Below are 17419 nucleotides of genomic sequence, written 5' to 3'. Positions count from 1 at the left end.
AAGATTTAAAATTGATGTCCAATATGGCTGCGCTTTAGCTAATTTGTTTGTATAATCTAATCGAGTATGCCGTCACTAAAAGTCAAACGCATCCCATTAGTGTTTGTTGGAAGGAAAATGCCTTTTCACTTGTTTAATACCGCAATATCAACCGGCCAGAGCTGGGTAGCACTCTACCCAGGAAAAGTACGACAAAATCAATTATTTTATGGTCATTTAAAATGTACTAAATCATCCTCCAGTTGTGTTTGGCCACGGCAATACGCTGCAACGCTCCATAGTTGATAAATCTAAAACGAAAGACCTGAACAAGGACTCTCCTTTGTCAAAAAAAAAAAAAAAAAGTTCAAATCACACACCTGCCCATTCAGGGCCCTACTTCACAACACCTGCAGCCTCACTGGTGTGAGCCTGAAATTCTCCTTTCCCTTTGTGCTCAGACATTTTCTCATGCATCCATCTCTTATTTCTGTCTCCCTGTGTGCGAACAAGCCAGAGAGCAGCTGGCTAGTTATTTGTGACCTGCCAGTCTGCGGGTGTAACAAGGTTTCAGCGCAATTAAGAATACATTTCCCAGCCACCAACGCAACAAATCAAGGGCTTGAGTCTCTGGGTGCGCACACACAGACATAAGCGTTGCGTCAACAGTCACACAAATCAAACAGGACACAAACGGCAGCATAACATAACTAATCATTGTTGGGGGAAGAAAAGGCAATTATTAATCGATTCCATTTGTGTTGGGCTGAAAAGCCACAAACAGTCCCATTCTTTAGAGGAAATATTTGCCGCAGCAGCGCTGCTCAGTTGGCGTAATCACCACCTATTATGTTAGCTGATTTGAAAGTAAGAAGCAAAGTGGTCGAATACATCACAGGCGGCCGTTATTGTGTCAATTCACGGACAGAAAAACAATCCATTGCATGCAATAAATTATAAACACAGACTAAGCAGCGTGAGCGCTTCTCAGCTTGTTGATTTGGAAGGCTCAGCCGAGACGCGAGGCAGGTGGAAAGAACGTGCTCTGGCGTAACGGGGAAATGGTACGCTGTCAAATTACAACTACAGCCCAGAGGCTTCCTGTTCGGAAGGTTCTTGGGAGCCCAGGTGTACGAAAGCCCACCAGGGAGAGTAATTACGTTGTGGAGAACATCTTTTTGCTAAGTTTGTCCAACTTTCTTTCGAATGCAAGTCACGGAGATTGTGTCTCATGGTTAGTAACTACGAGTAATAATTTCCTTACTCGCCATACCTTATTCAAAAATGTGGCCTGTACATGAAAGAAAACATACACACAACAGTGAAAATGCAACCTCAACCAAAACAGCTTAATATATATATATATATGTATATATATATATGTGTATATATACAGTATATATACTGAGGAGAACGTAATGCAGCTTTATAGTACAAGGGAAGAGTCGTATCAAATGATCTATACCAGATGGCATGTATGTGAGCTGTTAAGAATTTCAATCTCTTCATCCATGCTAGGTAATTTAAAATACTAATAAAAAAAAATTAAGTTGCCGTTTTTCTCATTTTGCAGTTCATGTTGGCTTACATAAAACATCTTATAACTCAGATCTACATGTGAGGTCATGTAACGTTTCTGTGACACTAATGATGCGCCCCCGCTTTGCAGATTGTGAATATAATAGGGAGGGTTGAGTCATTTACAGCACAGCAGTGCATCGGGACAGAATTCAATTTGCTACGACTCAACCATGTTGTGTTTTTTTTTCTCCTTTTTAAATAATCAATAATGGCCAAACAGTCCCCAGCTCAAACCTCAATGGTATATGTTTTATGGCAGCCTTCTAAATACATGGTCAAATGATTATTAGTTAAAATAATCACAAAATGTTGCTGTCAGGTGAAGCCGAGATGATTCCATCTTCATCAGTGCACAGTTCAGCAGGAGATTAGGCACTGTAATGTAATTATTGGCTCTTTGCTGTCACACTGGCATATTTAATAGTAACGATTATAGATGTCTACATATGTGACCAGCTAGACAAAACTAGGAGCACGTCTCCGGGGGCGTTTTGAGTTATCTTCAGATTCTGACCGTGTGGATTCTGAGCTTTCTAATGATGTCAAACACATGGAAATAACAGATAAATAAATACATTAATAAATAAATACATGAAGATATGGCCATTTAAATGTTGGCACAAGATGAGTAAGAAAACAAGTCTCAAAGTTTGTTTTCTTAACTTACTTTACTCTCCAATTACCCCGTCAGGTAGAGTTGATAAGGTGTACTGACAAAAGCAAGGTTTTATCTGGCTTATCTAGTTAGAAATATTTATTTTCAGAGAGAGGGAGAAAGAGAGAGAGAGATTAAAATACAAATGTTACAATTGAAGGTAAAATTGTATATTAGGACATATTGTTCTGATATGACAACCGGTGTGTGAACCATTACTGTTAGAAACTCCCGGAAACCTGATTTTAAAAGTTTGAAATGTCCATTTAAAGCCGGAAATTGTTTGTTTCTCTGCTGGTTTGTTTGTTGTGTCTTTCTCCGATGTGCCTCGTTTTAAATGAACCTGTATGTTTGCTTTCTTTCAGCAATAGTCAACCCACGCACTGGCAACACAGCAAATATTGCCAGTATGGCAAACACTTTAAAAAAAAAATAAAAATTGTAAAAAAAAAAAAATGCAAATGGCATATCTTAAACAAAAACGATGCTTGATATTACAACTGCTGATATATTTTTTTGGTAATATTTTTAATCAACAATTTTCTGGCCTGTAATTTTCTTTTTTAAATTATACACATTTTTTTATTGTTTGTGAGAAAATGAACATTAAGCTTCTTTCAAAGCCTTATCTCGAAATGAAAGATCCTTCTGATTGCTGATTGCACATTGTGCATAATGTACTGGGGGGGAAAAAGCATCTCTCCTTGGTTTTATTTATTCATCTACTCATTTGCTTACTCACTTGGTTACTTTACTTTTTTCTTCTTCCAAGTATAAGCTTGTTGTTCCTTCTCTCGATGTATGTAGGATACAGTGCAGCAGCTCTGAGCCTGAACAGTTCCTGCTGATAGCACATATGGAGTCGCAGGTATTCAGAGTGCATTTACTCCCCAGCTCCCTCAGTGTTCCGACCAACACCGTTATCTTTAGTTGATATGCTTTTCACTGTAAAACAAATACATAATAAACAGCCGTGCGATGTTTGCAAATGCGTTTTGAGGCAGGGGGGGCGCAGCGCACGTGTGTACGCCGGTGTCTTTTTTTCCTCAGACATGACGCAAAGACAGAGGGGGCGAGTTCGACATCCGCAAATTGAATTCTGCCCAAACGTGACAGTGATGAAGTGTTGCTCATAGCAGCCGTGATTGTCTCTATCTTTGCTCCTGTCCATGGATATTACGGCGCGCCTGCCTGCTCCACAGGCCTCAGTCCCGGGCCCCGGCAAGCTCATCTATTAATGACAGCACTGGAAAATCTAATTCATACCTGGTGCATGTTTTATCAGAAAGAGATGATTCCAGAAACTGGGTTGCATTTGTGCGTCTCTGTCTGCCTCTGTCTATATATTTTTTTTATCTATTTTTATTTTTTTTAGGGGGGGGGATAAGGCCTCCTTAGCCCTCAGGCCAGCTTTTAATAACAGAATAAGGTGGAGAAAATTGATCTGGCTTCGCAGGCACAAGCTTTTAGGATTACGTCAATAATAAAACAAAGTTTGGCCTTTCCCCATCTGCCCGTCTCTTCAGGCGAGCAGAGGACTTCTGTGTTGCTCTGCGACTCTCTTTGTGGCCGATACCTTTCAGCAGAAGAGGAGGAGGACAACAGCCAAGGGTAGGCGAGAGGGGAAGGTGTGGTTACCTGGGGGTGGATGAAAGATTTTTAAAAAGCAACACAGGCCTGGGTATCTCAGCAGAAACACCCGCGTCCTGCAGGGTGTGAAAGAACGGGGGTGAGCTGAGCTAACTGACGGGGAAAGGAAGTCAAGAGTGGAAAGGATGGAGGGCAAAGTCCTGGAGAGACGAGCGAAAACAGGGGTCTTGCTGAATAAGGAAGTGATTGATCGAATGTGGAAGGGATAACAGCTTACATATGTTCAGCAGCAAGCCAGATGCCCTGCAGGTGTGCTGAGAATAGAGCAGCAGAGGCAGAATCTCAATACTCAATGCTCAAATACTTTAAAGGTAAGTGGGCAAAAAATAAAAAAATACAACTTCTCATGTCCAGCTCCTACGCTCTGTAATGTTGAACAGTGAGTAAGGTATTCATATTTAATCAACCAGAATATCTCCCCGGATCCGATTTAAAGTTCTTTTTGAAAATAACCTTTTAATACACTTTTCATTAAGCCCACATTTCTATATTATCATATGTTTTTTATTGCTCTGATATCATATTTGAACCTTAAATGCTGTGTTTTTATTGGCTGTAAGCAAAAAAAATAAATAAATAAATCATATTTAACAGAAAAAAGACTTGAAAACATGTCAGTCTGTGTGTTTATGTAATGGCTTTCACTGAAATGAATGATCACACATATTTGAGCTTTGTCATATTGTGTCTTGTTGGAACCATTAACTTGGATAGATGTTTTTTTTATTTTTATTTTTTTACATGTTTTTGTATTCGTAGAGATGTTAGTGGCATAAGCAGGGGAGCAGGTGACTGTGGAGCTGAAGGGTCTGAGTTTAAATCCTGTTCCTTCGATAATCACAGAGAGGCGGGTTGTGTAAGGAGCGGTATCCTGTGTAACACATCTACCAAGTCCATTTGCATGCAGCTGGGGAATGGGAAGCACTTCCTTTAATATATATATATATATATATATATATATATATATATATATATATATATATATATATATATATATATATATATATATACTGTATATATAAAGTGTTTTATTCATGTGCTTTCAGCACTCCTGGATAAATACTTTGTGGAGTGATCACTTTTCGCTGCAGTCAGAGGTGGAAGACATGTCTCTACCAGCTATGCATGTTTGGAGGCAAAATATTGCAAGATGACTCAAACTGAGATTTAATGAAGAACATCTGTAAATGTTGATGTTTCATTTAGGACTTTGAGAAATTCAAACATGAATATTGCAGCTGAACGGTTGTTTGTTGTCCTGCTGTCCTGATTTCTGCCTTTCTCTCAAACGTTTTGCAGCCTCCAACAACAGTTATTCTTTCAGGATCGCCCCGTTTTTAGCTCTAATCAACGTCACACTAACCAACTTTTCTTTTGTCCTGTTGTAGGAAACGTGTCCGCAGCATGATGCTTCCCTTACCATTTGTTTTTGCGGTGACAATGTGTTAAAGCTAATGTCAGATGTGCATTTTAGTTATTTATAATTAACTCACCAAGGCGCCTTCTTCAAGGTGCCTTGAAGAAGGCGCCTTCATGTCACATTGCATGTGACATGTTTTCCGTGTCACATGCAACTCTGGAAGAAAGTAAAAGACCACTGCACTGAACCCCATCGAAAACCTCCCGGTTATTCCATCAAATACTGATTTCTGAGTTAAAATATTAGTATTGTTGTTTCTAAATGAATGAGAACTTGTTTTCTTTGCATTATTTGAGATATGAAAGCACTTATTTTGATAATTTCTCATTTCCTGCAAATAAATACAATTTTTTTGCTTGGAATTTCAGAGACATGATGTCAGTAGTTCAAAGAATAAAAGAACAATGTTGAGTTTACTCAGACATATACCTATGAAAAGTAAAATCAGAGAAATTGATCATTTTAAGTGGTCTCCTAATGTTTTCCAGAGCCATATATGGCTTATTACAAACTACACATTTCATTTTACATTCTTGACATGGGGTATAAGTCCAAGACTTCCTCTGGTGAAACACATCTCATACCTCCCCTCTCCCATGCCTCCACATCTAAATGGCAAGTAAAGGCAGACAAGACTCAGCTGGCTGCCTGACTGACTGCTCCAGTTGATGCCAACAACAGCTTGCAGCAGCAGAGCAGGCTGCTCCTTTGGATGTAATCCCCCCCCCACCCACATCCCCATAAACTAGAATCATGTCTTTTCTTTCTCTCATCCCCTCTCCTTGTACGTCTGTTCCGTTTTCTTCACAGAAAGTGCCGCAGCTGTCAGGGTCTGAGTGATGCAAGCATGAACTTGCACCGACCTCTTTCTTCTGGTAATAAGGATGGAGGGAGAGAGAGCCTTCATCACAACACGGAGCCGGCGGTGAGGTAAAAGAGACGGATTTTGTGTTTGTGCGCTGGTTTCGGTGAAACAGGGCGGCAGCGGCAGGTCCCTGCATCGTAGTTTGCAAAGGTTGAAGCAAAAGTGCCACCGAATTCCAACCTTCCAAGTAGAAAGTGGAAATTATATACAAAGCAAAGAGAAACAGAGGTACAGAAGTGAAGTCACACCGGAGCAATAAGAATCCTCTGTAATTCTTGATTACCACGGCTGTAGTGGTGAAGTCCATCAAGTCGTTGCTGTACCCGCAGCCGACATTAGAGCACTCAGAGCTGTGAGCCCCTCCCTCCACCTCCCATCCACCAATTACAGAAAAAAAATGGTAACATCAACAGAAGGCCCTGAGAGTGGCCAGGCTGCTTTACTCTTTAGCTTGACAGAGTGGCATCCTGTTGTTTGCTGAAGCACACTGGACGGATGTGGTGTGTACATACCTGCAGGCAGGGAGGCTGAGCATGGGGCTATTTTGGGCTTATAGAGGGAAACATTTTTATGTGTTTGTACATCCCCTCTAAAGACCCTTTACCCACAACCCATTAGAGAAAAATGGACAGCAAAAAGAAAAGGAAAACAAACAGCGCTCACCCTTTTCCATTCCTTTCTTTTCCTGATAACCGGAAAGCAAGACTAAAAGAAACTGAAGGCCAAAATATATCTTTCTAATCATTGAGAGCATGTGACTTCTGCATTGAAGAAATTCTTTGTCACTTCTTTTTTATGTCACTCTTTTGTTGTGAGAAGGTTGGGATTCTGAACAATATTAGTGAAAGCATTATAAATGACCATGTTTAAGATTTTTGATGCATGACTAGACAGGCATGTATACTTTTTGAAGTGGATCCCCTTGTTTCCTGTCAGATGTTTAAAAAAAACTTTTGTTTGATTGATAAAAGGTTTAAACAGTTGTTGGAAAATGAAATAGGAGGGGTGAATTAAAACTAAAACATTCTGTTAGAAAAATTATCCTCCTGTTCATTTACTCATGAGTTTATTTTACAAGTTATGTTTTCATATTATTCTTTCATATTATTCTTTTCATATTATTACTCTCATATTATTCTTCTTTTTATATTTACTTAACTTCTCTTTCTTTTGTAGTATATTATTAACTTTGTTTAGGATGCTTGCTTGGAAGCTAAAAACGTTAAACATTCATGTGTTATTAGTTCCATATGTAACTGATTAGTTGTGGTCAGCCACATGCCCTTGTAAGGGCATGTCCATAGGAGGTTTCAGAATGTAAAGACGGTTGGTCAATTCTCTGTGTGACTGTGTGAAGAGAAGCCCAACCTCCTTTTTCTATACAATAAAGAGAAATGCAAAGAAAGAACTGGCAGAATTGAGTCCAGACAGTGTTTGACAGCGATTTGTCGCGTCTGTTCTCAATTCTCCTATTCTGCAGAAAAGAAATTAAAAGAAACCTAATCTCTGTCTCTGGCTGATTCTTTGCAGGTTATGACAAATAAACCTATCACATTCCTCCTGAGAACCTTGGTTTTCAGGAAAACAACAATGTTTTATGTCCAAAAAGTATCCACCCAGCACTTCAACACCCTTCCTCACACCTTTCAAACATTTCTCAGAACACAAAACCAACATTTTTGAGTTTGCACTTTGGTAGTAAAGATGGGCCAGATATGGACTCTCGCAATGACTGCACTGTTATGCAATGCCACGAAACTTTATTGGTTACAAAGGGAAACTTAATGTTGTCGTAACTCATTTCATCCAAATATCTTCAAAGAATGGTTGTGGATGCAGAGCATGAACAGTCGTTAATTCAGCCGACCAGCTTGTAGAAGTTTTAGGACCTGATTTTCTAAAGGTTTGCAAACTCAATCTACAAACAACACGCAAACAGAATTGCACCTGTCAAATGAGAAGAACAGCAGGTGTGTCTTCCTTGATGAACATGCAAAACACATGCTGACCACTAAAAACAATGTGCAAAGTAATGTGCAAAACTCAACCATATTTATTTCCACCAAGTGTCATTGACATGTGGCGTAACATAGGACATTGTCTTCAGCAGGGCCAAATTTATTAGTGCACATTTATTTGCATGTGTTCTGTTTTAGGAACTGATCCTTTGGAACAAATCTTTCACTCAAACTTATATTTGGCATTTGCTCAATAAAATGTATTGACTAAAAAAAGAAAAAAAGAGGAGCTGTTGTTGAATTTGAAGGGAAGGCCTGCAAAGCTGCGCTTTAATAATATAACAGCCTTAGTACATTTGTTTTCAGTCCTCTCAAAGTTTACATACTCTAACAAAATACAATGTGACCCGTTTCCTTCAAAAGTCCCATAATTTAGTAAATAAAATCCAATAAAGTTGATTAAAAACAACACCCCAAGGGATGACTGAGATGTTCAGTCATCCCTGAGAATATTAAAGGTACACTATGACCGCAAACCTACTTGGACATGACCTTTGACCTAAACTGAGAGGCCATCTTTTAATCAAAGATGCCACAGAGAATCCCCATACAGATTTATAGTTCAAGTGGAAAAAATTTTATCTTTATGGTAGAGTGGCAAGAACAAAAACAGGATGTTGAAGGGATAGCCAGAATTAGTCTCAGTTTATGAATTAGCACTGGTCCAAAGGTGACGTGTGGTTAAAACTAAAACTGCACCCATCACTCTGAGCAGATCATCCCCGTGACGAAACATGGTAGTGGCAACATTGTGCTGCGGGATGTTTTTCTTGTTTTTGTTTTTGGCAAGGGAACCTGATTAGAGTTGATGGGATGATGGACGGAGCTAAACACACAGGAAACCTGGCATATGCTTCAAAAGATCTGAGACTGGGTCAGGGGTTCACCTTGCAGCAGCTCAAACATACAGTAACTATACAGTCAGAGCTACTGTGGAACGGTTTTGATCAAAGCATATTCATGTTTTAGTCGAACCAGTTGAAGTTAAGCCCACAATCCAGCTGAGAATGTACAGCAAGAAATTTAAGCTGGTGTTTGTAGATACTGATGAATACTAATCTGATGAAGCTGTAATGCAAGGAAAAACTGGCATCGGTGTCTTCCTGTCAATCTGCAAACCTGATAAAGACGAGTCCCAAAAGAGTCGGTGAGAAGAATGTCTGTATTTCAAAGTTGTTATGAAACTGACAAGAACGTTTCCCGCACTTTTCAACAACCCTTGAGTGACTAAAATGCAGAGAAGAATTTGGCCTGTAATCAGTATGAGAAGAGTTGTGGTCGGCATTGACTTCTGGCTTCTCTCGTCCCTGCTCTACATCCGGTGGAAGGACACCTTCTGCATAAGCTGTCATAACCATAAATGCATACATATTCCCAGCTGCATAGCAGGACAGCCTGAAAGCTTTTATTGCTCACTCAAGACAGGTCAGCAGTAAAAAGACTGAGTGAGGGGAGACTGACCTTTGAGACGCACTAAATACCTGAGGTTTCATTCCGAACAGGCTCATCTCCTCATCCAAGTAAGTGCAGTCTAGAAATTACGGCCACGGAGAGCGGACAGAGTTTTCAGCAGAGATGCAGCTATCAGTACGAATATACATCAAGCATAAAACAGCAAAGTCCTGATGTCATGGATGACCTTTAGAGGATCAGACCTGCCACTTTAGCTACCGATCAGTCCAGAAGGAAGCCCAGAAGCACTCTTACACTGATGTGTACCTTTCAGCTCTTCAAAGTACAAGGCTCACCTGTGCTTGCTTTGAAGCAAAACTCTTTAGCTTCACTTTCCAGTGGCATGCAGAGGCTCAATTTATTAGCAAAAAAGGCAAAAAAAAAAAAAGATTTAAAAAGTTATGCACTTAGTGGGTTGAAAGAAACCTGAAACTACAGCATCATATTTTTTTTTCCATACAGTTGCTTCTTCCATGGGTAAAGTAATAAAGTTTGGGTCAAAATGGCTTTATGAATCAGTACAGTCAAGAACAAAACAACAAAATAATTTTTCTAATGTGTTAAGTACCATTTAAGAAATATATTAAACAGCTATTAAATAAAATGGTTAGTGCCAATTGACACTCGTTAGAAACATTTTACGTGGCAAACATGAAGTTCTTGTGTTTTGTTTTCTTTATTTCAGCTATTTGTCCTTGAAGGTTCCACAAGGTCCTCTTGGCATCATGCTTTTACTGATCTTTTTGGGCTCAGTCCACATATTTTTATGATCTTAATAATGGTCAAATCACTAAGATATATTGAAAACTTAATCTTAGAAAAGTTTCCCTTTGTCTACTTGAAAGTGCGAGTTAAATTTGCTGCAGAGGCTACTGTCATTCTCTTTACTTCAAATTACTGTAAATATGTTACTAACAGTTTCACAGTAAGCAAATCAGTTAGTCGATTTGCCTACAGATAAAATTTTTTGTGTTTAAATTAGACTAAATGTTAATATTGCTGCCTTTATGTTTTTTAGTTGTTTTGTGGTGAAACACTCGATAGCAGACTTTGTCCCAGGAGCCTTTGCAATGCCAAAAATGGAGGGAATTTGTTGTGGGTTTATGCAGGGAGTTGACTGCATAAACCAACAAATATAAAAGGATAGAAAAAAGGAAATTCCTTTAGGCATTAAATGAGACACGACTTAAAAATGTATAAGGAACCTGAAAAGCTCTCATTTAATAAACTCCTTTATCAGACACTTAATAAGGAGGACTGAAACTAACAAAAGCAGAAACACACACACACACACATATATATATATATATATATAAATATTAATGGCCCAGTAAATAAATAAAACTTAAAATGCACCAATTAATATGAAAATCTACTTTCTCCAAACATGCATCGTTTAATTGACTGTCATCTTTATTTTTTTTAGTTTAGTTCCAACAAATTATACATTTAAGTTCATAACACACATTTGATTGAAAGTGAACATAATGCAAAAGTCGCCACGGAGTTTTTTGATGTTGGTGTAACACAATGACCGACAATAACAGAAATAGTGAAAGCAGAGTCCCCTCATTCATTCAATCATTCATTAATATTGAACAGGTGAGTCTGAACTTCTGCACCGCGCTGTTGGATTTTCAATCACTTAGCGCTAAAGAAAATCAGAAACTGAAATTCATATCTGCTACAAGTCCTGGTCTCGCTGATCGTAAAATATGTATTCAAGGACTTGCGGTCGGACACAGTTGAAAGTGAATGTACTTTCAACTGCTGCAGCGTTTGCTTTTAACACAGGTGGTCCACTTACTTTCAAACCAGTGCAGCAGTTTGCTCAGACAGCTCTGCAGCAACAGTAGCACCCTGCTTTGGGGAGCTTTCTGTGATGCTCCTAACAGATATGACTTAGCTCTGTTGTGTTGATGAGAGCCTACGGTATATCTACAAGTCTGCCAACATCCCATACCCTTTGGGAGGGGGATGAGGGAGTCGAGATGAAAAGAGGTGGAAATCAAAAGGACGGAGAAGTTTGCAACTCGGCTTCCATCTGAAAGTAGCTTGGGTTTGAGTGAGTGAGTCAGTGGCTTTTGAGATGTGGATAGCTCCCCCCCAGAGAGGGAGAGGGGGATCAGAGGAGGGTGCAGATTTCCACCTTAAGCCGAGCTTGTTGACAGGCCAGTGCCTTGGCAGGCTCAGAATTGCACATTGTTTCATCCATAGTTAGGCCTAATCACAAAGATCCTGCCGGATGATTGCATTTTCTCACTTCCAAAAAGAAACAATGCCCATCTTATCTCCCTCAGTCCTTTATCTAAAACCCGTTTTCACTAAAGATCCTATTAAAGTTTCTATAGCAAACAAACTTGTCAAATACTAATTAATGGTTGATTGCGCAACCGTTTAATATAACAATCATAATGATGAGATATTCTGTTTCATTCAGATTCTCATCGGCCACAATGGCAATTAAAACTAGGAAGGAAAAAAAAAACAGAGCTGGTTAATTGGGAAAGTGATCTTGCACAGCATTCCGATGAATGATTAGCAGCCCTGGTAAAAATGTTTAAAAAGCCTTTTGTTAATGCAAGATTCCTTCATTGTCTTCACACTGAATAACAGATACAAACTTGTATTTGAGTACATTTATTGAGTAGAGATACATCTTTTTAAGCATCAATTTCAAAATCTTTTTTTGTGTCAAATTTTCCATAATCCCACCTTTTTACATTAAAATGTTTTAGGGCTTTTCAATTAGTAAATTGTGACTTTTGGCAGTCCCTTCCTGTAAATATGATGCAATCAGAGTCAAACTTCATTCAGAAAGGCCTCACGCCAGGAGTCCAACTCAGGCCATTCTTATTCCAATACAACAGCGTTAACCACCGCGCCTCTGCAACCAAAACAATAAGGGTTATTAATTATTTTTGCGTGAATTTTAGATGGTCCCCAATAATGCAGACCTTGCCAGAAGGAACCTACAAATCTACACTCATCTGCACCTGTTTATGTTTTGTGGAAGGCCGTAACAATTTTTATGAAGAATTTCTAATAGGATTCGTGTACAATGTGAAACATTTGGCCAAAAAATGATTTCCAAACCACAATATCTCCTTTTCCACTTGGAATACCAAAATTGCAGTGCACAGTTTACAATTTGGATAGTCATAGAAAATCCAATATGGAGAAAAGAGGGGTTGTTTCTTGTCCTAAATTAATCTTATTAGTTATATGTGGGGTTTGAATATAGCATTATACACTCTGTGAACCACGTGAACTGATAACATGCTACTAAACATCAACTGTTTCTGCCTTTGCTCTACAGTCAAGAAATAACTGTAAGAAAATAGCTGCTCACCTAAACTACTTCCCTGGTTCATCTTTACACTGAAAAAGTTATAAATAAGGCAAAAATCTACTGAAGCTCTCCGTTAGAGACCTGCAGCAAAGAGTGGCATCTTAGCGTCACCAAGTCGCCATAACAACCATTTCTTTTGAACACGAAAGCATTTGACGTATCTTTACCAAAGGTGACAATAATTGAGAAGGAATCATACTGTTGGATGCTTTATCCGAAAATCGTTAAGGGATTTGTGTTACATAATGATAGTTATAGTCAAATATATGAAGCATAAAATTATGTTCAAAGAGAAATTTTCATTTGCACCTTTCACTTCGCAACATTTGCTACTGAACTGCAATTTAAGATTACAACATCGAATCATCCCGGCTCATCAGCATAAGCTATGTTTACCATACATGTCATTAGCTGTGACAGAAGTGAATTTGATTGCTGTTACAAGCTCTGAAGTAAGATCCTGTGTGCAATTTCTGAGTCTTTGCATCAGATAATTTTGATTGAGGGGACCTGCTGCCACAGAATACAACATGCCAAAATGTAAACCTTTGAACCAGCGCAAAATAGCTAACTGATCACCTTGTAAAAGCATGTATGCCCATGTCAATGTGAACACCCAGGCAGCTGACGTTAAAACATTCAACGGATATTAAACCAACCTTCTACTCCGGAAGATGTTCCTGAAATTCCCAAACAGTGCACGTTGTTAAATGAAAAGAGAATAAAGTGGCGAGGTCTGGGAGCAGTTTGTAAAGTTTGCTGTAAGCAATCATTAAGTATGTAATTTTGTAATTTGAAGACAAATTCATAACCAGGTGCAAGATGTTTACTAAATGGATCAACTAATGGAACATCTGACCTGCACACATGCAGAGGGATTTTTTCTCCTGTATATATTTGGTTTTAATTGTTAATGTATTTCAGAGCAGAAGAAATTAGATGGAAAATTAAAGTGGCATTTCACCAAGAGAAACCAGTGATAAATAGACTTAATGTGGGGAAAACAAAAGATTTTTTTCTTGTACATATCACTTAAATTCACTTTTTTTTATCACTTCTCCTTTAGGCCAGTGCCCCGAAATGATGAATGGGAACTTTGCAGTGGATGAGAAATGGAAATTGCGAGACAGAAAAAATGAAACATAGCTCTGTTTTCATCGTATCGTGACTATTTTAATGAAATTGGCTTTATAATCAGTCAAATCCCTTGATAATTAATTGCTCCATTTCTTATTTCATTTACTATTTTTGCGGCACATTTTCTCCATTCAGGTACAATTTCATTACCTGAATTTTATCAGTTAATCTCTGTCACCTTCACCTCACATGGTTGCCAAGCTGCCAGAGGGACTGAGAGCTGCCAGCAACCATTGGCCTTCTTACCAAAACAATATTTGAAAAGCAAGCGCAACGGTGGGCTTCACGATTAAATCCCAAACATTTTCAGTGCAGTATTGGCTCCATGTGTACTGAACGTGACTTTAGGATCCAGATCTGTTTCCATCTTCCGGCAAGTTAGCATAGCCACCGATTATGGCGGATAAACGGTTTTCCAGGATTGGTAAGTTTTTTTTCCCTCCGCCATTAGCACATGTAGTACACAAGGATGATTGACAGCCCTAAGACCTTCCTCTTGGTCCATTTCTCCAGACTGCAATAGTAGTCTGGAGAGCAGGTGGAGGAGATCAATCTCTTCACAGATTATCTGTCTTCTATTATACTGTCTTGCTACGCAGCAAAAGTTTTAACAGATATGTAAAAACCATACATTTTATAAAGGTTATATACAGCAGCTTTAACAGGAAGTAGTGAGAAAGCAAGTGGGGATGACATGCAGCATGGGTGTCAAAGTCTGGAATGGAGAAGAAATGTTTTGAGCCATTTTTTTGTTTGTTCATGCGCGCTTTATGTGTCTATTTGCATTTGAAGATTCATGAAGGTGTGGAGGAATTTGTGTGCAAAGTCGTCTACAGGAGCACGGGCATGCAGCCTGTGAGGATTGCAGAGTAGGCCTAGAAGCAGGTAATTACTGCACTGTGGTGAAACATCATTATTCACTCATCTGCCCACTAGCACCATCTGTCCTGCTGAGCACCAACCTCATACACAATCAGTACCACACCAAGGACAACGCCACCCACGCGAACAATCTATCTCCTTGAGCATCGGCATATAGGACACCACTCATCACCTTACCTTTCCCCTCATCTTTCCTCCAACACGCTGTTTGTGGGCCCGGTACTCTGTCTTTCCCCCCAACCCCCTTTTATGAATGGTGCTTGTAGGTTATTCAGTTAAGCATTAAGTAATCCAGTTTGGGACTGTTATTGTAGGGTTTCATGTATGAGTCTGTCGTATGCAGACTCACCTCGTAGTGCACATTTGTTCATGTGAAACCAGTAGATAACCAGTGCTGCCCACTACCAGTTTATAGGTTACTGGCTGCAGGTCTGTGGTAACAATCGCATAGAAATTTGAAACCACATCTCAACAGTAAGGGCTGTCAGAACAAAGTGAAAACCCGAAGCAGGATTCTGACACTGCTGAGCGTCTGGTAATTTGCCATCTGCAATTAAAAAGCTCAGATGACTAGATCTTTTCTAATGATGTTCCTTATACTGAGTGTCCATTACTCTCCACTTGCTCTGCTTGGTTTAGTAAAAAAAGAGGAACTTTAATAGCAATTTGCCGTAATGCGCCGTGCCGTAATTCTGACTCTGTCTGTTAGCTGCATCAGTGGCTTGGTGTAATTGCCGTTTTTACTCAGAGCTGATGGATTAGAACATAAAGTAACAAGAGAGGAACAATCATGTCAAAGAGATGGATGGATGGACTCAGGAGTGAGTGAAGTAGTAGGGGCGCGCACGCGCGTCTCGGTGTCAGTAGATGGGCTGGTAGACAGTTGGATAGATAAAAAGCAAGAAGCATCAAGCCGTAGATGTCTATTGCTTCTGGGAATTTATCCCATTTCCCAGCCCTATTCACCCTGTGTCATTCTGGTGCAGAGTGTGAGCAGACCTCCCCATCTACACACGCCCACGCACACAAAAGACAAGGCATTCTTAAACAGATTTCACCGTTTTCCAATTAATCAAGATGTTTCTCAATGCCATCTTTGTAAGATAGATGAAGAAAATTACATTTACAAAAAAAAAAGGATGGCTCATACAGGTATTTTGGTGTCTGGTCCATTTTGTCTCTCCAAAGCCTTGAACTATAAAGGCTAGTCTGCAGCTGAGCTTTTAAGTTGCCTTTCTGTCAAATAAATTTGATTACCAAGGCTTTCTTGCTTTGCTGCTTCCTCGAGGTCGCAAGTAAAAAAAAAAAAAAAGAAAAAGTTCCAACAAGATAAACAAAATGAAGTCATAAAATGCAATGCATTCAAGCATCAAGGTCTCACAGGCTGTAATATTCAGTGTTTTGAAAAATGTGAGACAATCTATTTTTACTATAGGACAGTTATGTAGACAATAATCATTTTTCCTGTCATAGTTTATACAACCGATAACTGCGTGTAACTGCATATAACGGTACCCAGGTAAATAAGGTAAGACCATTAATTCTTATAACTGTGTGGCTGCACAGCTCTTTTCTTATCAAAGAGTGTGCCTTGCAAAAGTATCTTTACCCCTTAAAGCTTAAAAAACAAAATAAAACTAAAAACCTTTGTATATTCACAACTACAAACATGATTTTGTCGTGTTTTGTCATATGCCAATACAAACTGACGCAGATTTGTGAAATGGGAGGAAATATGTTTCCCTGAGTCGTTCTTTGTAGAACCACCTTTTGTCTTTTGGGCTGCCTTTCAAGTTTGTATTTCAAAAATATATAATTATGACCATTTTCCTTCACAAAATATAACTCAAGATGGCTGTAGACATCATTTGAAGTTGTTTCAATACTTAGGTTTCGACTTTAATTGGGCCATTCTAACGCACAAATTGTAGTTTGGGGTCTACGTTTTGGGTTTTTGAAACCTCTGCTCATTATGATGCTGCCATCATCAGGCTTCACCATGAGAACGTGACATTTATGGGCTAGGCAGCTAACTGTGGCTACAAAAGCATCATCAGGAGATTGCTCTTTAAAAGAGCCCGAGTTGTGAATGAAAAACAGGAGGCAGTGCTTTTAGTTTTGGTTTGTGTGTGTATATATATATATATATATATATATATATATATATATATATATATATATATATATACATATTCAGTGATTTGGATAAAAACAGACAATTGCAGCAGCACGAAGAGAGACATGATAATTGAAAATCATAAAGTCCATCTTCAGATCCAGATGAGGATCTGGTCCAAAAAAAATGACTTAAAAGGTCAGAAAAACCCAATAAGTGTTTAATCAAAAAACAAACAATTATGTACAAACATACAAAGGGAATAAATGTTAAATTTAGGCAATTGGTTTATGCATATTAAATGCAAATGCA

This window comes from Xiphophorus maculatus, chromosome 23 (genome assembly GCF_002775205.1).
Source record: "Xiphophorus maculatus strain JP 163 A chromosome 23, X_maculatus-5.0-male, whole genome shotgun sequence".
In the NCBI taxonomy this organism is placed as follows: domain Eukaryota; kingdom Metazoa; phylum Chordata; class Actinopteri; order Cyprinodontiformes; family Poeciliidae; genus Xiphophorus; species Xiphophorus maculatus.
The sequence above is the reverse complement of the archived record's forward strand: the minus strand, read 5'-3'. Positions refer to the sequence as shown.